Below are 23108 nucleotides of genomic sequence, written 5' to 3' on the forward strand. Positions count from 1 at the left end.
AATCCTTCCCTGTCCACAATCTAAATCACCTCCTCTAACTCCACTTACTCTTTATCACATGACCTTTTAATTTTAATCTCTTTTACAGTACCGGTCCGTGATTTTTTTACTACTGGTCTTTTCCTATTAGAATGAAAGTTTCTGAGAAGGGACCTTGCCTTCTTTACTCCTATATTCCCAGCACCTAAAATAGCAACTGGCAAACAGTAGCTGTATTCAATAAAGTATGTGCCCAAGAAATTAATGGGGAATTTCTACTCACACTTCTTAAGAAGTTCAGAGGCAGAAATTAATTTCCCTGATCTCCCCAGGCTCCTGATACTATGTCCTTTATTCTTCTCACTTACTGTTTTTATTACAGTACCTGTCACAATTTATTTCATTTATCTGTTTACATACCTGTCTTCCCCTCCTGAAGAGTGAAACTTCTTAGGGTCAAGAAGCCTCGAGAATCCATTTTTGTATCACAACACCAAGCACAGTTTGGACGCAAAGCAGCAGGTCAAAAACCTTTGCTGGATGTAGAGGATGAGAACAACTAACATGCACTGAATATTACACACAAAGAACATTTCCCGAGAATTATCTCTTTAATCTTTACAATAATCCTGGGAGACAGGTACAACTATTTTCTACATTTTGGAAATGACAAAATACCCATGAAAGTTATAAATAACTTGCCTGAGTTAACTATATAAGTGGCAAACTAATCTACCTAATCAACCTACTCTGCCTAACATCCAAATCAATGCTCTTATCCACAACTGTTTCCAAAAACCATAAGCTGTACTCAATAAAAGCATACTACTTAAATGCCAAAAGCAGGAGTTTCGACACTGATAATATATCATACTTGACAACAATGTTGAAAATATTATGAAACAATCAAAAATGGGGGAGAATATAGAGCCTTGCTACATGTTGAAAGCAACTGATTAAAACTGGAATTCTTTCCCAAACACTCGGAACATTTTTGAGTAGAAAAATGTCAATAAAACAAAACTGGTAACTGAAAAAAAAAAGTGGTAAAATGGGTAAAGTTCCCAACATGTTACAGATACAGCCCTTAAGAAAATGATAGTTGAGGGATCCCTGGGTGGTGCAGCGGTTTGGCGCCTGCCTTTGGCCCGGGGCGCGATCCTGGAGACCCTGGATCGAGTCCCACGTCGGGCTCCCTGCATGGAGCCTGCTTCTCCCTCTGCCTGTGTCTCTGCCTCTCTCTCTCTCTCTCTCTCTCTGTGTGTGTGACTATCATGAATAAATAAATAAAATCTTAAAAAAAAAAGTTTAAAAAAAAAGAAAATGATAGTTGATAACTGAGAAGAGGTAACATCTTAATTTTTTTTAAAGATTTATTTATTTATTTTATGATAGACACACACAGAGAGAGAGAGAGAGAGAGAGAGAGAGAGAGAGAGAGAGAGAGAGAGGCAGAGACACAGGAGGAGGGAGAAGCAGGCTCCATGTCGGGAGCCCGATGCGGGACTTGATCCCGGAACTCCAGGATCGCGCCCTGGGCCAAAGGCAGGCGCCAAACCACTGAGCCACCCAGTGATCCCCACATCTTAATTTTTAAGACAAGCACTCTCAAGCCTTCATGTTCATAAAGTCGCAACTGCTATAAACACACACACACAAAAAAACATGTCAAATCAGTTTGTTTTTAAGAAATTATTTTGGACATATAACGAAAGGCAACATTTTATATCATTTACACTACTTTTTCCGCCTGACATGTAGGCCAAATTTTAAGTGAAATCACATGTTCTAACTGCCACATCCTACTGACTAACTTTTCTGAGGAACAGACAAGTATCACGTGAAGCAGAGATGGGGCGGGGGGGGGGGGACCCAGTAGAGCTGACGACACAACTGGTCTCTTGTTAGACCTAATGCAAAGATTTCCAAAGTGATAAAAAGATGCCAATGTTATATGCTGAGCTGCTGTTAGGCCTTCCCACTAGTTATCAAGTCCATTTCGGCCATTTAAAAATCCTTCAGCAATGTTTGTAAAAATTCACAGAACTGGACAGCTAAAAAAAAGAGTGAATTTTACTAAGTATAAACTATTACTAATAAATTTGACTTTAAAAAGCTAACAAAAAAAATAAAAAATCAATTTTTTTAAAATTTTTTTTTTAATTTTTATTTATTTATGATAGTCACAGAGAGAGAGAGAGGCGCAGAGACACAGGCAGAGGGAGAAGCAGGCTCCATGCACCGGGAGCCCGATGTGGGACTCGATCCTGGGTCTCCAGGATCGCGCCCTGGGCCAAAGGCAGGCGCCAAACCGCTGCGCCACCCAGGGATCCCAAAAAATCAATTTTAAAAAATAGCTGACAAATGCCATAAACATGACAAAAAAAAAAAAGTTTTTACTCCTCATAAAAATCATCTGATTTTGTCAGATCCCAAAATAAAAGTCAAGTTCTAAGGCTATAAAAAACAGGGTTGGAGGTAAGACACTGGACTTACATCATGTGTTATATACTGTATTATCATAATAAAGTTACGGTAGAGAAAAGCTTCTGAAAAAATCATAATAGAAAATACACTTGAAGTACTGTACTGTAAAAAAAAAAAAAAAAAAAAAAACAAAACAAAACATGTTTAAGTAGACCTGAGCAGTTCAAACCCAAGTTGTTCAAGGGTCAACTGTATTCCGAAGTTTCAAGTATCAAGAGGTCAATCGAACACCTGCTTATCTAGTTTCCAAAGTCTGTGAATGTGAATCACCAATGTAAAAAGCTAGCAACCTGTGTAGTCACCAGTGTAGCCTCAAACTGTCAGCAACCTAGTTTTTATTACAAAAATGGTTAAAGAAATGGCATTTGGGTGAGATCTACTAAATATGCTTTGTATCTATCTCTCCTCTAGGTTGTATTTCTGAGTCAAGTAATCACCCAATCACATTACTCTTCCTCAGAAGTCACAAACTTGAACATGTGAAGCAGCCTAATGAAAGACAAAAAGGCCGTTACTATGCTGAACCAAAAACTGCTTGAAAGAATTCAAATTTTAAAACACATTGTTAAATGGTGTTGTAGTAACCAGCTATGCATATAAAAAATTGAATTAGATCCTTGCCTCACGTCATACATACACACAAAAAAACTTTTCTTCCAGGCAGAATCAAGACTTAAATGTCAAATTAATTAATTAATTAATTTTTAAAAGATTTTTTTATTTATGAGAGAAAGAGAGAATCCAAAGCAGATCCCACACTGAGCACAGAGCCAAATACAGAGCTCAATCCCACTTCAAAATGATGACCTGAGCCAAAACCAAGAGAAACCAAGAGTTGGGTGCTTAACTAAGCCAAGGCAACTGAAAACTTTTAGAAAAAATATGCAAAACTCTTAATGACTCTGGGGTATGGAACAGATTTCTTAAGATATAAATGAATAAGAAAAATAGTGATAGAAAATAATCACTTCTATTCAACAAAACCATATAAAAAGTTAACAGATAAATCATGTACTAAAATAAAATATTTGCAATTCACTTAACAGACATAAACAGAATATGTCATAAACTCCTCGATTTAAAAAAAAAAAAAACAAAGCTGCTAAAAAAAAAAAAACACAAAGCAAGGGTGACTGGGTGGCTCAGTTAGGCATCTGACTTTTGTTTTTGGCTCAGATCATGATCTCAGGATTGTAAGATTGGCTTCATATGGGGCTCTGTGCAGAATGTGGAATTTACTTGGGATTCTCTCTCTCCCTCTCCCCCTTTTGTCCGCCCCAATCCACAGACTCCGACACCCTCACCCCTGCTCTGCTGGCAACATACATGTGCACTTGCTTTAAAAAAAAAAAAAAAGGCAAAGCAATGAGCATGGGGGTGTGGAAGGGAAGAGGCAGAGAGTCAATTTAAAAAGCAGAAACTTAAACAGTCACTCAACATTTGAAAAAATGCTCAATTTCATAATTAATCAAGAAAAATCTTAATTAAAAAATTAAAATGATGTGATATCATCTTATCTGTAAAAATCACATCTGATTTGTAAACATGTAAAAAAATCGGACAATGCCATGGATCACAGAATTTGGAAGCAGTAAATTCTCGTATTCTCATGCTAAAACAAAGTGGGACAATTTTGGAGAGTAATTTGGCAATATCTGATACAGTTCAAAGTTCACATAAGGGCAGCCTGGGGGGCTCAGCGGTTTAGCAGGGCCTTCAGCCCAGGGAGTGATCCTGGAGACCTGGGATCAAGTCCCACGTCGGGTTCCCTGCATGGAGCCTGCTTCTCCCTCTGCCTGTGCCTCTGCCTGTCTCTCTGTCTCTCATGATTAAATGAATAAAAATCAGAAAGAAAGAAAAGAGAAGAAGAAAAAAAAAGAAAGGAAAGAAAGGAAAGAAAGGAAAGAAAGAAAGAAAGAAAGAAAGAAAGAAAGAAAGAAAGAAAGAAAGAAAGAAAGAAAGAAAGAAAGAAAATATCCCAATAACTTCCCTTCTGGGTAATATTCACTACAAAACTTAATTCAAACTTATTAATCACACGGGGGCCTGGCTGTCTCAGTCAGAACAGCATGTGACTCTGGATCTTGGGGTTGTGAGTTCAAGCCCCACGTTGGGTGCAGAGATTATTTAAAAATAAATAAACTTTTAAAAAAACAAACTTAGGGGCATCTGGGTGGCTCAGTGGTTGAGCATCTGCCTTTGGTTCAGGTCGTGATCCTGAGACCGAGTCCCCCACCTGACTCCCTGCATGGAGCCTGCTTCTCCCTCTGCCTGAGTCTCTGCCTCTCTCTCTCTCTCATGAATAAACAAATAAATCTTAAAAAAAAAAAAAAAAAACAACTTAGTGGGCAGCCCAGGTGGCTCAGCAGTTTAGCGCCGCCTTCAGCCCAGGGTGTGATCCTGAAGTCCCGGGATCAAGTCCCACGTAGGGCTCCCTGCATGGAGCCTGCTTCTCCCTCTGCCTGTGTCTCTGCCTCTGTGTCTCTCATGAATAAATACATAAAATCTTTAAAAAAAAACAAAAAACAAAAAACTTAGTAACCACATACATACATACACCAAAAAAAAAAAAAATTCACACATTTTATCTATACTGCCTGCAATACAAACTGATACTTTCTATCCTATTTTAATTCCTAAACTGATTTCACAAACCCCTATTATAACACAACATGCAGGCTGAAAAACTTGACAAAGACCTTAAATATGTGCATGAGGATTCCTAATCAGGAATGTTCAATGTAGCATTGTTTTTAAAAGAGAAAAAATTGGAAACAGTCTAAATACCTATCAACATGATAAAAACGGCTGTATTCATAAAATAATGTAACTGTATCCCAGAAAAAAAGTTATGACTATAATTAGGTTGAACAACATGAAACTGTCATTTATGTAGGTCAAAAATGGTAATGTATCAGCAATTTCTTATGAATCAAAAATACATGTTTCATGAAAAACAAGTTACAGAATAGGTAGAATATTGTTTACATCAAATTTTAAAACATGCAAAACAATATTCTGATTTGTGAGTGTATCTCTATGTATTAATAGAGTAACAGTAACAGGCATTAAAAATGACCAACATGATGGGCAGCCCTGGTGGCCCAGGGGTTTAGCACTGACTTCAGCCCAGGGCATGATCCTGGAGACTCGGGATCGAGTTCCACATCAGGCTCCCTGCATGGAGCCTGCTTCTCCCTCTGCCTGTGTCTCTGCCCCCCCACACCGCGTGTATCTCTAATAAATAAATAAAATCTTTAAAAAATAAATAAAAAGAAATGACCAGCACCAAATTCATGATAATCATTACTTCTGGGAACAAAGTGCAATGCAATCCAAGAATATGCTTCAAGGGTACGTGCAACCTTAAAAATGGAAAGTAGGAGGGCACCTGGGTGGCTCAGTGGTTGGATATCTGCCTTTGGCTCAGGGCGTGACCCCGGGGTCCTGGAATCGAGTCCCACATCCGGCTCCCCACAGAGAGCCTGCTTCTCCCTCTGCCTGTGTCTCTGCCTCTCTCTCAATCTCTGTCATGAATAAATAAATAAAATCTTTAAAAAAAAAAAAGGAGAAAAATGTCAACATTTGATACAGCTGCATGGTGGATATATGAATGTTAATTATATTTGTCTCTATTCTCCTGAATGTCTGAAATACTTTAAGGAAAAAAATCCATTAGCCAAAAAAAAACGCACACCTGCAGCCTAAATTCAAACCAAAACCCATGCAAAATTACTTTAATTGCCTTGAAATAAAAAAAAAATTGCCTTGAAATGTTAACTCTTAGTCCTCACCCTGTAACCCCTTTAACTAGGCCTCTAGCAAAAACAAGCAAGAAAAAAAAACAAGAAAACAAAACAAACCCAATAGTTTTTATGTACTTCCCAACTTAAATAGTTCTTTAAAATCTGTCAAGAAAAGATTTACCCCTGGAAAACTGGGTCTTGTTCCTCCTCCCTGTGTAGTGCTATGTATTTTATCATATTTCCATCTTTACCTTTGCTGCCAAGAACACTCAAATCCAAATTTTATTCTTAGTCATGGAATTATGCTTCTTTCTTTTCCTCCTTTCCTCCTTATACTTTATTACACTTCTGGATGAAATAGGATATAAATATATTCCACGAAAATAAAAAGTAACCTGTCTGTTCCACCATGCTGAAGAGTTTTCACCACACCACTTTCTTCCACGACCAATGGAACGGATGTATAGATACAATCATGCATATATGCTCACTAAACTAAGATTTCAGGGCATACAGGATTAAAGTGAATATACTGCCAGTGAAAAATAATTAGCTAATACACTAACAAACAAAACAAAACAAAACAAAACAAAACAGCATACAAAAGGCCTAGATGGCCAAAATTTAACAAGGTAAGTTTATCTCTTCAAGATCATATGCTTTACAACGCTTTGTTTTCACACATGGATACTGTGGAAAATACAAAAGTCTAACAAGAATATGTAATACTATAAATCAGCTATCAAAAAAATTCTATTTTTCTGTACTCTTACATTTAAAGAATTCAAGTGTCCTTTCCCACAGGTATTTTCCCCATGTCTGAAGATACTCTGGCAGTTTCCAGAATTCAGCTTTGCTTTTCCTTCTCTCTGGACACTTATAATATCTAATTAAGCGCCAGGCTACAAAATCATTTAGCCAGCATACACCCCCTCTAACACATAGTTTACTCCAATACAGAAAAATCAAAACCATGGGTTACATGAAACAAATCCATTTAATCCATTCCTTAACTTCCAAAACTGAATACAAAATGCTACAAATTGAATAGGTTAGGCTAATTACTCCTAACAGGTCCTTGGATATCCATCTGCCTTTTTTATCTCATTTCAGAATTAAAGAATGAGACAGAGAACATATATGAAGATGACAATTTTATGCTGCAGTTTTTTTAAGTTTATATTTCAAAGACTTTGAAAAGGTTATTTTTAACAAAATTAAAGCACTTCACTCAGCATAAGAACACAACCTAATTTAAGTTTTAAAAAGACCATTTACTTCCCACTTGCTATATGCTAGGATTGCTGTTTGATATAAAGAAAGCTACACTCTCCTTATCCTTAAGAAATACATAGTCTACTGGCCATCCCTCAGACTCTTAACAGGAGTGGCAAAATCATACTGCTTTCAAGAGCTAGGGAGGGATCTAAATAGGTGAGCAGATCTAAAAAAAAAAAAAAAAAATACTAGGAAGAACTACAGAATATAAACTCCACCTAAAATAATTCTAAATCAACTTCAAAAGAATGCCATCACAACAAAACACACCACCTAGTGAGAGAGAACAATACACTGCAAGAAATGTTTAACTGACAATCAGATAAACAAAGATTTAAAAAAAGTTGGCAATGACATGGAGAAGCTAGACCTCACCCACATTTGTGGTGAGCATTTATATTGCTGTGACCTTTCTGGATGGTACTCTGATAACATGAAAACCATGTTGCACTGTATGTTAACTAAAATTAAATTAAAAATGCAAAAAAAAAAGGAAACCATGTATTTCCTTCAACTCAGTAAGAAAGTTATCCTAGAGTCATTAGCATCAACAATTGTACTATAATGGGTATGTACATAATACAACAAATTTAAACAATCTAAATATCCAATAATAGGAACGCTATTAAATTATGACTCACCCATTCAATAAAATACTAAAAAGAACTACTAAAGAACTACTACAGATGGACTGATTGAGAAGCTATTGTGAATATTAATTTTTAAAGCTCACTACTATGAGCCAATATGGCGCCACCTGCCAAGCTCCAAGGCTATTTCTATTCACATCCAGAAGCAGGATTCCAAGCCAGCTGAGAAGGGTCGGCTGGTATCAGGTGTGGGTTTTCTGAGAGCTGCTTATCGCCAGCCAATCTGTACTCATCATGTCCAGTGGAAACGAACACTAGCTGCCCCGCACCCTGCAGCAGTTACAGAATTAGTAAAGTGGATGCTCTGTCCTATGCTGAGTTTCTACAATATTCACTACAAATCCAAGTGGAGATTTTCAAATTGCAACTAAATAAACCCAGTAAAGAACTGGCAAAGCTGGTGATGTTTATGGCACTGATTGGTCACTGCTACCCAGAACATCTAGATGTTCTATTCTCCTAAAATTACACCGTCTTGAATGTAGATCTTCCCATAACATTTTGCAAAGCTTCTGAGAGAAGAATCTCATCAATCCATCAAGTTTGCTACTGCTCTTCTCTGAACTTCTATATACTATACAAGCTTTTATGACTTAATACACTCATTTTGTGACTAACAAAATGAATCAAAGTCCAAAATACAAGAATGAAATGAATATACTATTGCAGAATTTCATGTACAGGTTAGGAAATAGAAATGCAATTGCAGCCAAGATATCTATGAAAGGGTAAGTGAACTCTTCAGAAAAAAGCATCTGAAATGATGCCAAGACTGTCAATATTATCGCAATTCATGCTCCTCTGAGGTCACCAAAGTATTAGCTGCTGCCCTGACCTTTTTAGGAAAAGATGGACAAGAGAAAAAGGACAGCAACCAAGAATGTTAGTGCAGTATGCCACAGGGAAAACAGGCTCCAAACAAGAGTAAAGGTTGAAAGGTAATGAAAGTACTTAGAAACAAAAGATGGAGAGAAAAAAAACCACACACACACAGAGGTGTTTAACTTCTCAAGTATCCACTTGATTCATGATTCTCCAAATTCTGCGAAAAAACTACTACTACTGCAGCTGAGCTAGAGCTCTAAAGACATGTTTGAATTATGATGCTCTAGAAACTTTTGTCCAGATTGGTGGGTATTCATGAGCTTTTTCTAACTTATATCCCTTTGTGCAAAGGTTTCTACAGGAGCACCGAAGTAGTAAGATCCTTCTGTTTGGTGCACAAACACACAAACATCTCATCACCTGGTAGTCCCAAAGATCATGCAGTCACTCATGATTGTGGCCACCTATTTTGTTATGGACAAAAATTCTGGGGGAACCATGACAGAGGAATCAATGAGAGAGATTCTATGAAAGACATAACAGCTCAATGACTTAACTTCCTCAAGGCCTGGTCCACAATAAAACATGCAAAGTTAAGGACGTGATAAATGTCTCTCAATTCTGACTCAGTTCTTCCAAACACTGAATCTCCTAGATGCAGAAGAAATTGCAAGGTTAAGACCAGATAAAATCCAGAGTACAAGAATATGGAGAATTAGGTGAAGTTTACATTCTAGGAACAAAAGTGTTGGAAACTGAAAGAGGAAAAGAATGCTAAGAACAAAAAAGATGGATGAGGAAATATCTCTCAGTAAGGAAGATGTTAATGGTAACTAGGTTGATACGCATCACTCTTCCAATAAAGAAGAGCATGAAAATCTCCAAGAAGCTGAACAGCTGGCAGCGGTTTAGCTTTAGCGCCTGCCTTCGGCCGGGGGCCTGATCCTGGAGACCTGGGATCGAGTCCCACATCGGGCTCCCTGCAGGGAGCCTGCTTCTCCCTGTGTCTCTGTCTCTGGCAGGCACCAAACCGCTGAGCCACCCAGGGATCCCACAAGGACAAATTTTTATACTGATTATACCAGAGGTATATATATCATATACCTCTATGTTGTCTCAACTTTATCCTGAGCAGTGCTCTAATGAGACACTCTAGCATATTGGGAGCCTGGGTACAGACACCAGAGTGCATGGATTCAAATCCCAACTGCATTAATTGGCTGATAAATTTGACCAGTTAATTTCTCTGTGCCTCAGTTTCTTCATCTTTAACTATGGATACTAGTACCTGTATCCACAGAGCTGCTTCAGGTATTAAATAATACATGTAAAGTATTGAAAAACTACCTAGTACACAATAAGTGCTCAATAAATGGTTTCACCACCACCAGCACCACCACCATCTAGCATCTATTATCCCTGATTTTTTTTAATCTTAACTAGTAAGACAAATCAGGAAAACATTGGTTCATCAAACCCCTTTCTAGTAAGCTCTTCAAAGCAGAAAAGATAAATGTATTCAATAGCCAAATAACAATCTGAGCTGTTTTTTTTAATAAATTTGTTTTGTATTGGTGTTCAATTTGCCTATATATATATATATATATATATATATTTTTTTTTTTTAAGGTAGATTACACACAGGTGTGTCCAGCTGGCTCAGTCCTTGCAATTTGTGATCTCAGGGTCATGAATTCAAGACCCATCTTGGGGGGATCCCTGGGTGGCGCAGTGGTTTGGCGCCTGCCTTTGGCTGGGGGCGCGATCCTGGAGACCCGGGATTGAATCCCACGTCGGGCTCCCTGCACGGAGCCTGCTTCTCCCTCTGCCTGTGTCTCTGCCTCTCTGTCTCTATCATGAATAAATAAATAAAATCTTTAAAAAAAAAAAAGACACATCTTGGGTGCAGAGATGAACTTAAAAAAATAAAATCTTGGGGATCCCTGGGTGTCTTAGCGGTTTAGCGCCTGCCTTAGGCCCAGGGAGTGATCCTGGAGTTCCAGGATCAAGTCCGGCGTGGGGCTCCCTGCATGGAGCCTGCTTCTCCTTCTGCCTGTGTCTCTCTCCTCTGTCTCTCATGAATAAATAAATAAAATCCTTAAAAAATAATAAATTAATTAAAAAATAAAATCTTAAAAAAAAAGACTACAAACCACCACTTAACAATATGAGTCCATTTATACAAAAACAATCGCTAGGGGATCCCTGGGTGGCGCAGCGGTTTGGCGCCTGCCTTTGGCCCAGGGCGCGATCCTGGGGACCTGGGATCGAGTCCCACATCGGGCTCCCGGTGCATGGAGCCTGCTTCTCCCTCTGCCTGTGTCTCTGCCTCTCTGTCTCTCTCTCTCTGTGTGACTATCATGAATAAATAAATAAATAAAAAAAAAAATAAAAAAAAAATAAAAAAAACAATCGCTAACATATTCTGTAAGAATAATCACAAAACAAACCCCTCTGAGTGGTGTGATTCTGGACAATTTTTACTTTCTTCTTTATACTTTTCATTTTAATTTTCTACGTTATATATGCATGATTTTTAACAAAATAAAGTAGGAGTCAGCAAGCTTTTCCTATCAGGGGCCAGATAGTATATATTTTATGCTTTGCAGGCCATGAGTCTCTGTCCCACTACTTAATTCTACCCTTGCACTGCAAAAGCAACCACAAACAACATCAAAATGAATAAAGATGGCTATATCTCAATAAAAACTTAATTTACAAAGACAGCAAAACTTGCCCCACAAGCTTGTGGGCCCCTGAAATAAATCATAAATAATATATTATATATAAATAAAATCAATTTCATTTGGAACACAAGAAACTGCAGCAGCTAAAATGACACTACTGGTGGGAAAAAAATCCATCCATTTATTTATTCGTACTAGTCTAGGAATAGAAAAACTCTCTTTTAGGCTCTGGAAATCCTTTTCTCATAGCTAGTGTTCAGATAAGAGAAAATTTGCTATTAGGTAGCCTATAAAGTTCAGGTATGAACGTATACTGGTGGGTATCCAGTTACAAATAAAAGCTAAAAGAAGTATCTTTCATATTTTAATCAATCTGAATTTTTTTCAAAGTTCATATTAATTCAGCACCAAGTAGCTGCCACCACAAGCATGCAAGTCCCAACTACTAATGAAATTGTTACACATTGTCATCAGTCAGCACTCCAACAAATTTGTGAGAATGCATGAAAACATCTATGAACAACAACATAAGAAAAGAAATTTCTAGGCAGCCCGGGTGGCTCAGCCGTTTGGCGCGGTCTTCAGCCCAGGGCTGATCCCAGAGACCCAGGATCGAGTCCCACGTCGGGCTCCCCGCATGGAACCTGCTTCTCGCTCTGCCTCTGCCTCTGCCTCTCTCTCTCATAAATAAATAAAATCTTTTAAAAAAGAAAAAGAAAAAAAGAAAGAAGAAAGAAAGAAAGAAAGAAAGAAAAGAAAGAAAAGGAAAGGAAAGGAAATTTCTATGAAATAAAAATCACAAATGAAAATCTTCATTCTATAAAATGAAAAACTAGTAGTTTTTCAAATTATCAAATTCTGGTTGTTTTTTTTTTATCAAATTCTAACAGAATGAGAGTGAGAGGGTGATAAAAGGAGACCAACGGGTGGCCTTTAATAAGAAAACACTTCAAACTTCAGAAACGACAGTCTAAGATCTTCCCTCCAAAATTAAGGCTTTGGGTTGAAGAAATCATTTTTAACATTTCATTGAGTAGCTCTGTGATCAAATGATTTTAAATGCTACAAAAGATCTCTTCGAGTTTTAAACGGTTTCTTGGGAGTTGGGGGACTGTCTTTGGAAGAGATCTAATGGGATTAACAGAAGGCTGAGAAATCCAGAATCTAAAAATAAAGTATCAAAAGGCCATCCCACTAAAAAGAATGCCAGCAACCTGCACTCAAGCTACCATATCCAGTACAATTCCGGCCGGACATCTGAATCTCCCAAAAGTCACAGCTGGGCCGTCTCATCTAGTTGCCAAATTCCAGAGACAAACGTGTTTGTACCTAACGTCAGATGCGAGAGGGAGAAGTGGCTCGCTGTCAGTTCCCACTCCGAACTCTCTCACAGACCCCTGGAACTGGTTTGAACCCTGTTTTCACTCGTTCTCAGCGCAGCACACAGGGACAGAGGAAGCGCCAAGAGGGGCTTGGCAAACCAGGGCCCAAGGCACTATCCCCAGTCGGCTGCCTGGAGCGCCACCGAAGGAAAGGTAGAAAAATCTTCCACCCCGAGGACTATAAAAGTAGCACTGGGCAGAACCCGTTCGAAGCCTGCGCCAAAGAAATTCCTAGAACTAGTCAGAGACCGAGATGAAGACGGGAACGGGGGGGGGGGGGCAGTAGGAAGGGCAACTGCACGCACGGGGAGAGGAGCGGAGGGGGCTCCAGACCCGCGCCGGGGGGGGGGGGGCGACGCGGGCGGGGGACGCCGGGCACACACAGCGGCAGGACGGAGGGCGGATCCAGGCCCCGCCGGACGGCCCCGGGGCCACAGCGCCGCACGCCGTGCCCCGCGGCGACGCAGGGAGGGAGGCCAAGTTGAAGGCTGGGACCCGCGCGCGCTGCCCGGCCCGCGCCGGCAACACTACCCCCCTCACAGCCCTCACCTCCTCCTCGACCCAGGCTCCCTCCGCCCGGGAAACGGCGCTCACACTCCAGAGACCCTCACCCAGAGCTTGTCGCCGCCTCGCCGCGTGCCTCGGACTCCTCGGGAACCACGGCTGAGGGGAGGGGGAGGAAGGGGAAGCGGAGGAGGGAGGGGACCCGGTGGAGCCGCGCCGCTGCCGCTGCCGCCGCCGCCGCGATACCGCGTCTGAGAGCCTGCTCGCGCCGCCGCGACAGCCGCCGCCGCGTCTTCCCGCCCCCACGACTGCGCGTCGCCGTGACGCGCATCGCACGAGGCAGTTCGAACCAATAGGGCCGCAGATCGTACGCAGGCGCACTAGCCCAGACCGGAAACTGCTCTTCTGACCGCTCAAGAATGTGGATGCATCCTGGGAGTTGTGGTTCGGCCGGAAATTCAGCGAAAGCAGGACTGAGCATCGAGACACAGAGAGAAAGAGTGCTACTCGGGCGGGCACACAAATCCCCTTCGTTTTTTCCCTCCCACCGAAAGCGGAAGCAGTTTAGATCAGAAGAGGCAGGGGCCAGCTCGGGGACGCTTTTTCCGGTCTCTATGGATACGGGCTACACACCTTGGGCGGAAGCCAAAATTGAGGGATTTAGACTGGATCATGTTTCTGCCAATAGCCAATATTCTGCTGGGCGTCGTCTGTGAAAGCTTCCGAAATAAGTCTTGGGCATTAGCCAAGTCTTGTACAAAACAATAGCGTTTGCCTTTTATTACCTTAGTAGGCTCTTCAAAAACATGTAAACTCACTCTTAGAATACAAGTAATTCAGGATGATTTGTAAAAGGTGTTCAATGCAATGGCAGATCAGAAGCTAATTCGGCATTCAATACTGTGTCCCTTTCCCAAAGTGAGTGATTTTCTATGTATGAGCTTTCAACGGAGCTCTAACTTCTTAGAAATCAAATAAATGGTTTGGTTACCTACTTATTCTAAAAGAAAAGGAAGTACAAGCTCCCTACTCTCTCAGCCGAAAGCTCGGTTTTTCAATAACCAACAGAATTACAAAAAAAGGGTTTTCACTTTTCCAAACTGGTAATTGTTTCTGTGCCTTCGCTTGGGCTTCGGAAAGGCTTCCTAAGAACAACAATTTGCATTTTTGCATTTTTGGATAGGCGGAGAAACCTGGATAGAAAGTGGTTGGCTTTATAAAAATGTTTTCCTCACGTTCAGTTCTGAGATGAACGTATCACACTCTGAAGAGGTAATTGCTTTAACTGTAAAACCCCTTGTTAACGATTAGAGAAAATCCGTAAGCTTTCAAGAGCGGTTATGCCCATACCTTGCTTGTCCTACCCGTGATCCACAGCAACAGGAAACAAAGAATTCTGGAAAAAGCTGCACAGATCTCATACTAGAAGGCCTAGAGTCTAATGTATGAGGGACTCCCCACTGACCGCCCCCCCCCAAAAAAAAAGATAAAGAACTCTTCAAGCCTGGAAGTGTAAATTCTAGAAATGAGTAAAGTTACTAAAATCACAAAAAGCATGAATAAGATGGTCTTAATACTGGTATTTTAGGCCACCCAGTTAAGCATGCAAGAGATAAAATTAATACAAATTAAATAATAGAAATTAAATTTGAAGGACCAAATTCCCTTCAATAATGACTTCTATTTTTCCAGACATAGATACATAAAGCTTTAGAAATTGAAATCCAGGAAGACATTCATTCATACACTTCCACAGCACATCAGAAACAAAATACAGGCAGCTTTGAATAGCAAATTTAACCCAGTATATCACCTCACATAGCGAAGAGTTGAGAAGAACAAGAGCCTCAATAAAAGATCTGCTGAAGGTGACAGATCTATATAAAAAAGACAATTTAAAAAAGAGATTGTTCTAAGATCTCAAATCTTTTCTTAAATCATCCTCTCTCTTAATGACTTGCTTTGACAAAGTGCTTTACTCTATGAAACTTCCTCTGGAATGGTCCAATGTGTGGTAAAACGTGAAAGTGTTTTCATTTTCCCACCAACATTTTACCTCTCATTCTCTGTCACCTTGATCTCATTCCCAGATCACTATTGCCAATCCCTGACCCTTTCTCTTTTTTATACATTTTTTAAATATTTTATTTATTTATTCATGGCAGACACAGAGAAAGAGAGGCAGAGACACAGGCAGGGGGAGAAGCAGGCTCCATGCAGGGAGCGGGATGTGGGACTCAATCCCGGGTCTCCAGGATCACACCCTGGGCTGAAGGCCCTAAACCACTGGGCCACCAGGGCTGCCCTCCCTGATGCTTTCAATGATAAAATAAACCACATCATTTCCTCAGAATGCTCACACCTTCTCAGCTAGTGAAGATGGTGACACCATACATCCCATACATGTCCCATGTCCATGCTGGCTTCACCCATGTCCCTTACCTAAATTGTCACCATTCAGTGTTCCAAAGCAGATTTCTCAGGCCTGTCTCCCAGGCTGTACTTCAGTTAGTAATCCCTATATATTATCTTATGACTAGATGTTCAAAAACCAAGGAGGAATCAGTAAAATTCTGTATCCTCCAGTGTCAGCTGTGGATCTTTAGAATCTCTGCTCTCTCCATTCTTATCGTGTCACACTTCCCCATAGGAGAGTGGAGTTCTTCATCTTTGGCAGCACTAAGAAAAGAGTCCTGTCCACCCCTACTCCCTATACTAGTCACCAGTGACACAACAGTGCCCTGTGGCACAGCTAGTCTGATGTAGTCATCTCCACAATTATCAGATGTTGTTGACAAGGAGAACGCATCACTGGGTGAGTAACATTCATAATCTATTGTGGCCATCCCAGAAGGAGGCTTCAGTGACATTATAGTATGTTGCTGAAATGGTGATATTGGACTTGCTCTAGGAACAGACTTAGCGTGCATTGTGATATGCAAGTCAATAGACAAGTTGAAGATGTGTCTAAAACAACAAGCAAATGAAGGTACAGCTTTCAAATTCTAAAGGGTAAAAAAAAAAGGCACTCTGAACTCCATTGAACTTAAACTTGAGTTCAGAACTGGTTTCTGTTACTTTTATAAAAAGAAGAGGAATTATTTCATTCATTATTTTTCTAATCAGAGCAATTGCTATTTTCAAAAAGAAGGGAAAAAGTCAAATTATCTGCTAGGTAAAACCAAAATTATCAGTCTTCTTTGAGAGAACTGTTTTATGACTTTCCCCTAAAAGATCACAAAGAGAAATCAGCTTCATTATTACAAAATAGTTAAAGCCCTCTAAACTCTGCTTTTCTCTGCCAATATCTATAAGCTTTTGAAATATAAACATTAGAACTGAAGGGAAAATCTGGACAATATAGAACTTGGACCATAAAAAACATAAGCCAAAAAAGAAAGAGCAAGGAACGTCAAAGCAGTCCCTGTAACTATCTCATATATATGCCGTAAGAGAAGAAAAACTTTCTTCTATCCTCTTATGGTCCACGGCTGGCCTATGAATTAAACTGACATAAAACAGATGTAGAGGAGAAAAGCACGCCAATGTATTAAATATCTTTACGGGTACACGGGAATCTCCAGAAGGAAGGAAAGGAAAATGAAGACCTGCGGAAGACTTTAGACGTAAAAGCTTTTTACACAAAAATTGAAAAACTGTAGGTATGTGACAAGACAAAGGCACTTCCTCTAAAAACAGTAAATTGTGGGACAATGACTAGGAACTATACTGGGCAAACTAAGAGTTACCGTTCTAGGTTTATTTGTACATGTCCATTTTAGCATTGAATCTCAGTATCTGATGATATGAATGTTCTTCTCATGGGATGGATGTCAATTAAACTTATTATGGTGATCACTTTGCAGTATATACATATATCCCATCATGTTGTATACCTTAAATTCAGACAATGTTAAATGTCAATTATATCGCAATAAAACTGGGAGCAAAAGAAGAATGTTCTCTTCCTGATACAGAAAGGGTACCTTTCTCATGGGAAATTTTATGACCTGTTTTTAGATAGAAAGGGTAAGGGTAGAGAACCCTTTGTGCATCTGTTGTTTCTCAAGTGCTCTCAGCTCAAAATAACCAACTCCCCAAAGTGTTATATTTTAGGGTGGCACATTCTGAGCCCCTTCAAATGTAAAACAGTCAAATTGGACTTTGAAGCATTGGGATTCAATGGTATTAGTTGCTTTAAAAATAATCGAGTAGGCGATCCCTGGGTGGCACAGCGGTTTGGCGCCTGCCTTTGGCCCAGGGCGCGATCCTGGAGACCCGGGATCGAATCCCATGTCGGGCTCCCGGTGCATGGAGCCTGCTTCTCCCTCTGCCTATGTCTCTGCCTTGTCTCTGCCTCTCTCTCTCTCTGTATGACTATCTTAAATAAATAATTTAAAAAAAATAATCGAGTAATTTAGGGGGATCCCTGGGTGGCTCAGCGGTTTAGTGCCTGCCTTTGGCCCAGGGTGTGATCCTGGAGTCCCGGGATCAAGTTCCCATATCAGGCTCCATGCATGGAGCCTGCTTCTCCCTCTGCCTGTGTCTCTGCCTCTCTCTCTCTCTCTCATGAATAAATAAATAAAATCTTTAAAAATAATAATAATCTAGTAATCTACATGGCAAAATTAGAGTGAAAAGCATAAGTATCTGTATTCTGGCTTAATTGCAGTTACAGTGATATCAAATATATATTGATAATTATCACAGTCTTTGATTTGAAGGTTTTCGAGGAGTCCGTTTCCAACTCTTAGAGAAACATCATAACACTAAATTTCCATTTAGGTCACATTTTAGTATTGTTTAAAACTGAGGATAAAGAGCAGTGTAAACATTCTCATAATTACACAAATTATAACAGCAGCTCCACAAACACCAGTTAAGTAACATAGCTCTGAGGAAAGAGCAGGAGACTGAGAACATTACTAGTGACTGTGCTGCTAACTGACTCACTGTTTAACTCTGACCTATGTGCAGTTCCTGTTAAGTTTTGATATTTTCATCAATGAAATGAAGGTGTCTATTAATACATTTTTTAAATGGACAGAGAAAAGAAACACACAACTTTATGAAATGTACTTGCTGGTGGTAAGGGGTGAACAATAAGTATGGGAATTAAATACTTCACCTTCATTAGTAATAGTTCATCTCTAATATAAGAAAACAGATAAAGCAAATGACAGATGTTTAACATCACTTATTAATGCTGGGTGATGTGTCTTAGAGTCTTTAGAGTCTTCTCTAAACATTTTTTTAACAAACTTTTGAGTAAGTTATTTTATTTTATTTTATTTCATTTTATTTTATTTTATTTTATTGGGGGTGGGGGTGGGAAGGGGCAGAGGAAAGAGAGAATCTTAAGCAGGCTCTAAGCCCAGCCCAGAGGCTGGCGCAGACTTGATCTCACAACCCTGAGATCATGACCTGAGCCAAAATCAAGAGACTAACGTTTAACCAACTGAGCCACCTGGGCACCCCTTCTCTAAACACGCTTTTGTAGTTTGTAAAAATCAACTTTATCGAAGTATACTTTACATACAATAAAATGTACCAATTTTTTGTGCACAGTTCAAATAATGGGCTTTCCTCAGTTTTATTGTAGCACAATGAACTAACAAAATTGTAAGACATTTAAAGTTTACAACATGATTTGATATACATGTACATTGTAAAAGGATCCCACCACCCCCCACCAGCGAGTTAATCAACACATACATCACCTCATATATTTACTATTGTGTGTATTGGTGAAAACACTGAGGTTCTACTCTCTTAGTAAGTTTCAGTGATAAAATACAGGCTTTGCACAGTGGCAGTATCGTAGCCAATGAGGTTTATCCGAGGCACAATTATTGTTAATGATAAAATAGAGTGTTATCAACCATGGTCATCCTATTATAACTTAGATCCCCTAAGACCTTCCTTACCTTATAACTTAAAGTCTGTACCCTTTTACCAACCTATTTCCCCTACCCTGCAGCCCCTGGCAACCTCTTTTCTACTCTATGATTCTACAAGTTCAACTTTTTGTTTTAGATTCCACATGTGATATCATGCAGTAGTATTTGTATTTCTCTGTCTAGCTTATTTCATTTAGCATAATGAACTCCAGCTTCACCCATGTTGTAGCAAGTGACAAGATCTTCTTCTTTTTATGGCTAATTATATTCCACTGTGTATATATATATAATATATATATATATATTATATATATTATATATATATATATCGATCCATTCATGTGTTGATAGACACTTGAGTTGTTTCCACACCTTGGCTATTGTGAATAATTCTGCAATAAACACAGGACTGTAAATATCTCTTCAAGGCAATGGATTTGTTTCCTTTGGATATATATCCAGAGGTGGGATAGCTGAATCATCTGGTAGTTCTAAAGTAAACTCTAAATCCCATGTGGGGCTCAGACTCATGAACCTAAGATCAAGAGTTGCATGCTCTAACAAGTAGGCCAACCACATGGCCCAGTAGTACTACTTTTCATTTTTGAGGAACCTATATACTGATTTATATTGCTACCAGCAGCATACAGCCAGTAGCATACAAGGGTTCCCTTTTCTCCACATTTTTTTTCCAGCATGGAGCCCAATGCCCAGTGTGGAGCCCAACACAGGGCTTATACTCACAACCCTGAGATCAAGACCCAAACTGGGATGAGCCAGACGTTTAACCAACTGAGCCACCAGGTGCCCACCTTTTCTACACATTCTTGACAGGATTTGTTAGCTCTTGTATTTTTTTTTTAAAGATTTTATTTATTTATTCATAGAGGCACAGAGAGAGAGAGAGAGAGAGAGGCAGAGACACAGGTAGAGGGAGAAGCGGGCTCCATGCAAGGAGCCCAATGTGGGACTCAATCCCGGGTCTCCAGAATCATGCCCCGGGCTGCAGGCCGCGCTAAATCGCTGTGCCACTGGGGCTGCCCAGCTCTTGTATTTTTGATAATAACCATTCTAACAGGTGTGAGGTTATATCTTATCATTTTTATTTAATTTCCCTGAAGATTAGTGATGTTGATCTTTTCATGTATTTGTTGGCCTTTGGATGTTTTCTTTGGAAAAATGTATATTCAGGTCCTTTGGCCGTTTTGAAATTGGGTTGGTTGTTTTTTGTTTTTTCTCTTTTTGTTTCTGCTGTTGGGTTGTAGGAGTTCCTTCTATATTTTGGATATTGACCACTTATCAGATATGTGGTTTCCAATATTTTATGCCATTTCATAGGTTGCCTTTTCATTTTGTTGTTGATGGTTTCACTTGCTAAGCAGAAGCTTTTTTTTTTTAATTTGATTTCTTTATTTCAGACAGAGAGAGAAAGCATGAGCAGGAGGAGGGGCAGAGGGAGAAGCAAACTCCCCCCTGAGCTGGACTCAGGGCTCACCAGGACCCTGGAATCATGATCTAAGCAGAAGATAGATGCTTAACCAACTGAGCCACCCAGGTGCCCTGAGCAAAAGCTTTTTAATTTAATGTTGTCCCACTTGCTTATTTTTGCTTTTGTTGCCTTTGCTTTTAGCGTTAAATCCAAAAATCATTACCAAGACCAATGTCAAGGAAATTATCCTCTATGTTTTCTCCTAGGAGTTCTATGATTTCAAGTCATACGGTCAAGTCTAATGCATTTGGAGTTGATTTTTGTATATCCTGTGACATAATGGTCCAATATCACTCTTTTGCATATGGATATCCAGTTTTTTCCAACACCATTTATTAAAGAGACTATCATTTTCTTATTGTATATTCTTGGCTTTGTCAAAAATTAATTTACCATATATGCCTGAGGTTGTTTCTGTGCTCTCTATTCTGTTCTGTTGGTTATTGTGTCTATTTTTATGCCAACACTCTACAATACTATATAGCTTTGTAATGTAATTTGAAATCAAGAAGCATGATCCCTCTAGCTTTGTTCTTCAAGATTGTTTGGCTATTCAGTGTCTTTTGTGATTCCATGCATACTTTAGGATTGTTTTTCTATTTCTGTGAAAAATGCCATTGAAACTTTGATAGAGGGGATCCCTGGGTGGCTCAGCGGTTTGGTGCCTGCCTTTGACCCAGGGTGTGGTCCTGGAGTCCCACAATCGAGTCCCATGATTGAGTCCCAAGATTGAGTCCCACATCGGGCTCCCTGCATGGAGCCTGCTTCTCTCTCTGCCTGTGTCTCTGCCTCTCTGTGTGTGTGTCTCTCATGAATAAATAAAATAAAATCTTTAGAAAAAAAAAAAGAAACTTTGATAGAGATTGCATTTAATCTACAGATCACTTTGGATAGTATGCACATTTTAACTATTAATCCTTCCAATCCATAAACATGAAATATCTTTCTATTTATTTGTGTCTTCTTCAGTTTTTTTCCACCAATACCGCATAGTTTTCAGCATATAGAACTTTTACCACCTTGGTTAAATTTATTCCTAAGTGTTCTATTCTTTCTGATGCTACAGTAAATGAGATTGTTTTCTTGATTTCTCTCTCAGGTAGTTTATCATTAATGTATAAAAACACAATTGATTTTTGTATAGTGATTTTTTATCTTGTAAATTTGCTGAGTCATTGATTAGTTATAGCAGATTTTGTTTATTTTTTTATTATTATTTTTTTATTTATTCATGATTGTCACACAGAGAGAGAGAGAGAGGCAGAGACACAGGCAGAAGGAGAAGCAGGCTCCATGATGCAGGGAGCCCGACGTGGGGTCTCCAGGATCGCGCCCTGGGCCAAAGGCAGGCGCTAAACCGCTGCGCCACCCAGGGATCCCCAGTTATAGCAGATTTTGGATACAGTCTTTTGGGTTTTCTACTTTTAAGGTCGGGTCATCTGCACATAGAGACAATTTTGTTTCCTCTGGATGCCTTTTATTTCTTTTTCTCACCCAATTGCTCTAAGACTTCAAATTCAGTGTTGAATAAAAGTAGTAAGAGTGATCATACTCATCTTGTTCCTGAGCTTAGAGGGAACACTTTCTACCTTTTACCATTGAGTGTAATGTTAGCTGTGGGTTTGATACAATGGCCTTTATTATGATGAACTACATACCTTCTATATCAAGTTTGTTGAGAGTTTTATTAAATGTTTTTTCTGCATCTATTGAGATGATCATGACTTTTATCCTTCATTTTGTTGATGTAGTGTATCACATTGACTTATGGATGTTGAACCATTCTTGTATCTCAAATAAATCCCACTTGATCATGGAATTTCATCCTTTTAATGTACTGTCAAATTTTGGTTTGCTAGTATTTTTTCAGGATTTTTGCATCTATGTCCTTTAGTGATATTGGCCTCTAATTTTCTTTTCATGCAGTGCCCTTACCTGGCTTTAGTATCAAAGTAATTCTGACTACATAAAATGAGGGAAGTGTTTCCTCCTCTATTTTTTGGAAGACTTTGAGAAGGATTAGTATTAATTCTTCTTTAAATGTTTGGAAGAATTCATTAGTAAAGACATCTCACCCTGGACTTTTGTTTATTGGGAGGTATTTGATTACTGATTCAGTCTCCTTACTAGTAACTGATCTCTTCAGATTTTCTATTTCTTTATGATTTAGACTTAGTAAGT

General features: G+C 39.4%; 1 protein-coding gene and 1 pseudogene across 5 annotated transcripts in view; one reads left to right on the top strand and one right to left on the bottom strand.

Moving 5' to 3' along the window:
- The window catches only part of ADIPOR2 (adiponectin receptor 2), an 87666-nt gene extending 73842 nt beyond the window's left edge, over positions 1–13824 (bottom strand). For 3 of the 5 annotated variants that reach the window (XM_055315480.1, XM_055315481.1, XM_055315478.1), the window contains exon 1: positions 13584–13824. The gene's annotated coding sequence lies outside the window, so the exon portion shown is untranslated. The remainder of the gene's footprint in view (positions 1–13583) is intronic. The other 2 variants (XM_055315482.1, XM_055315479.1) reach the window with 1 other exon arrangement.
- Positions 7846–9496, top strand: LOC129503364 (protein SDA1 homolog; annotated as a pseudogene).
- Positions 13825–23108: the final 9284 nt, after the last annotated feature.

Source organism: Nyctereutes procyonoides, unplaced genomic scaffold (genome assembly GCF_905146905.1).
Source record: "Nyctereutes procyonoides isolate TBG_1078 unplaced genomic scaffold, NYPRO_anot_genome, whole genome shotgun sequence".
Classification (NCBI taxonomy): domain Eukaryota; kingdom Metazoa; phylum Chordata; class Mammalia; order Carnivora; family Canidae; genus Nyctereutes; species Nyctereutes procyonoides.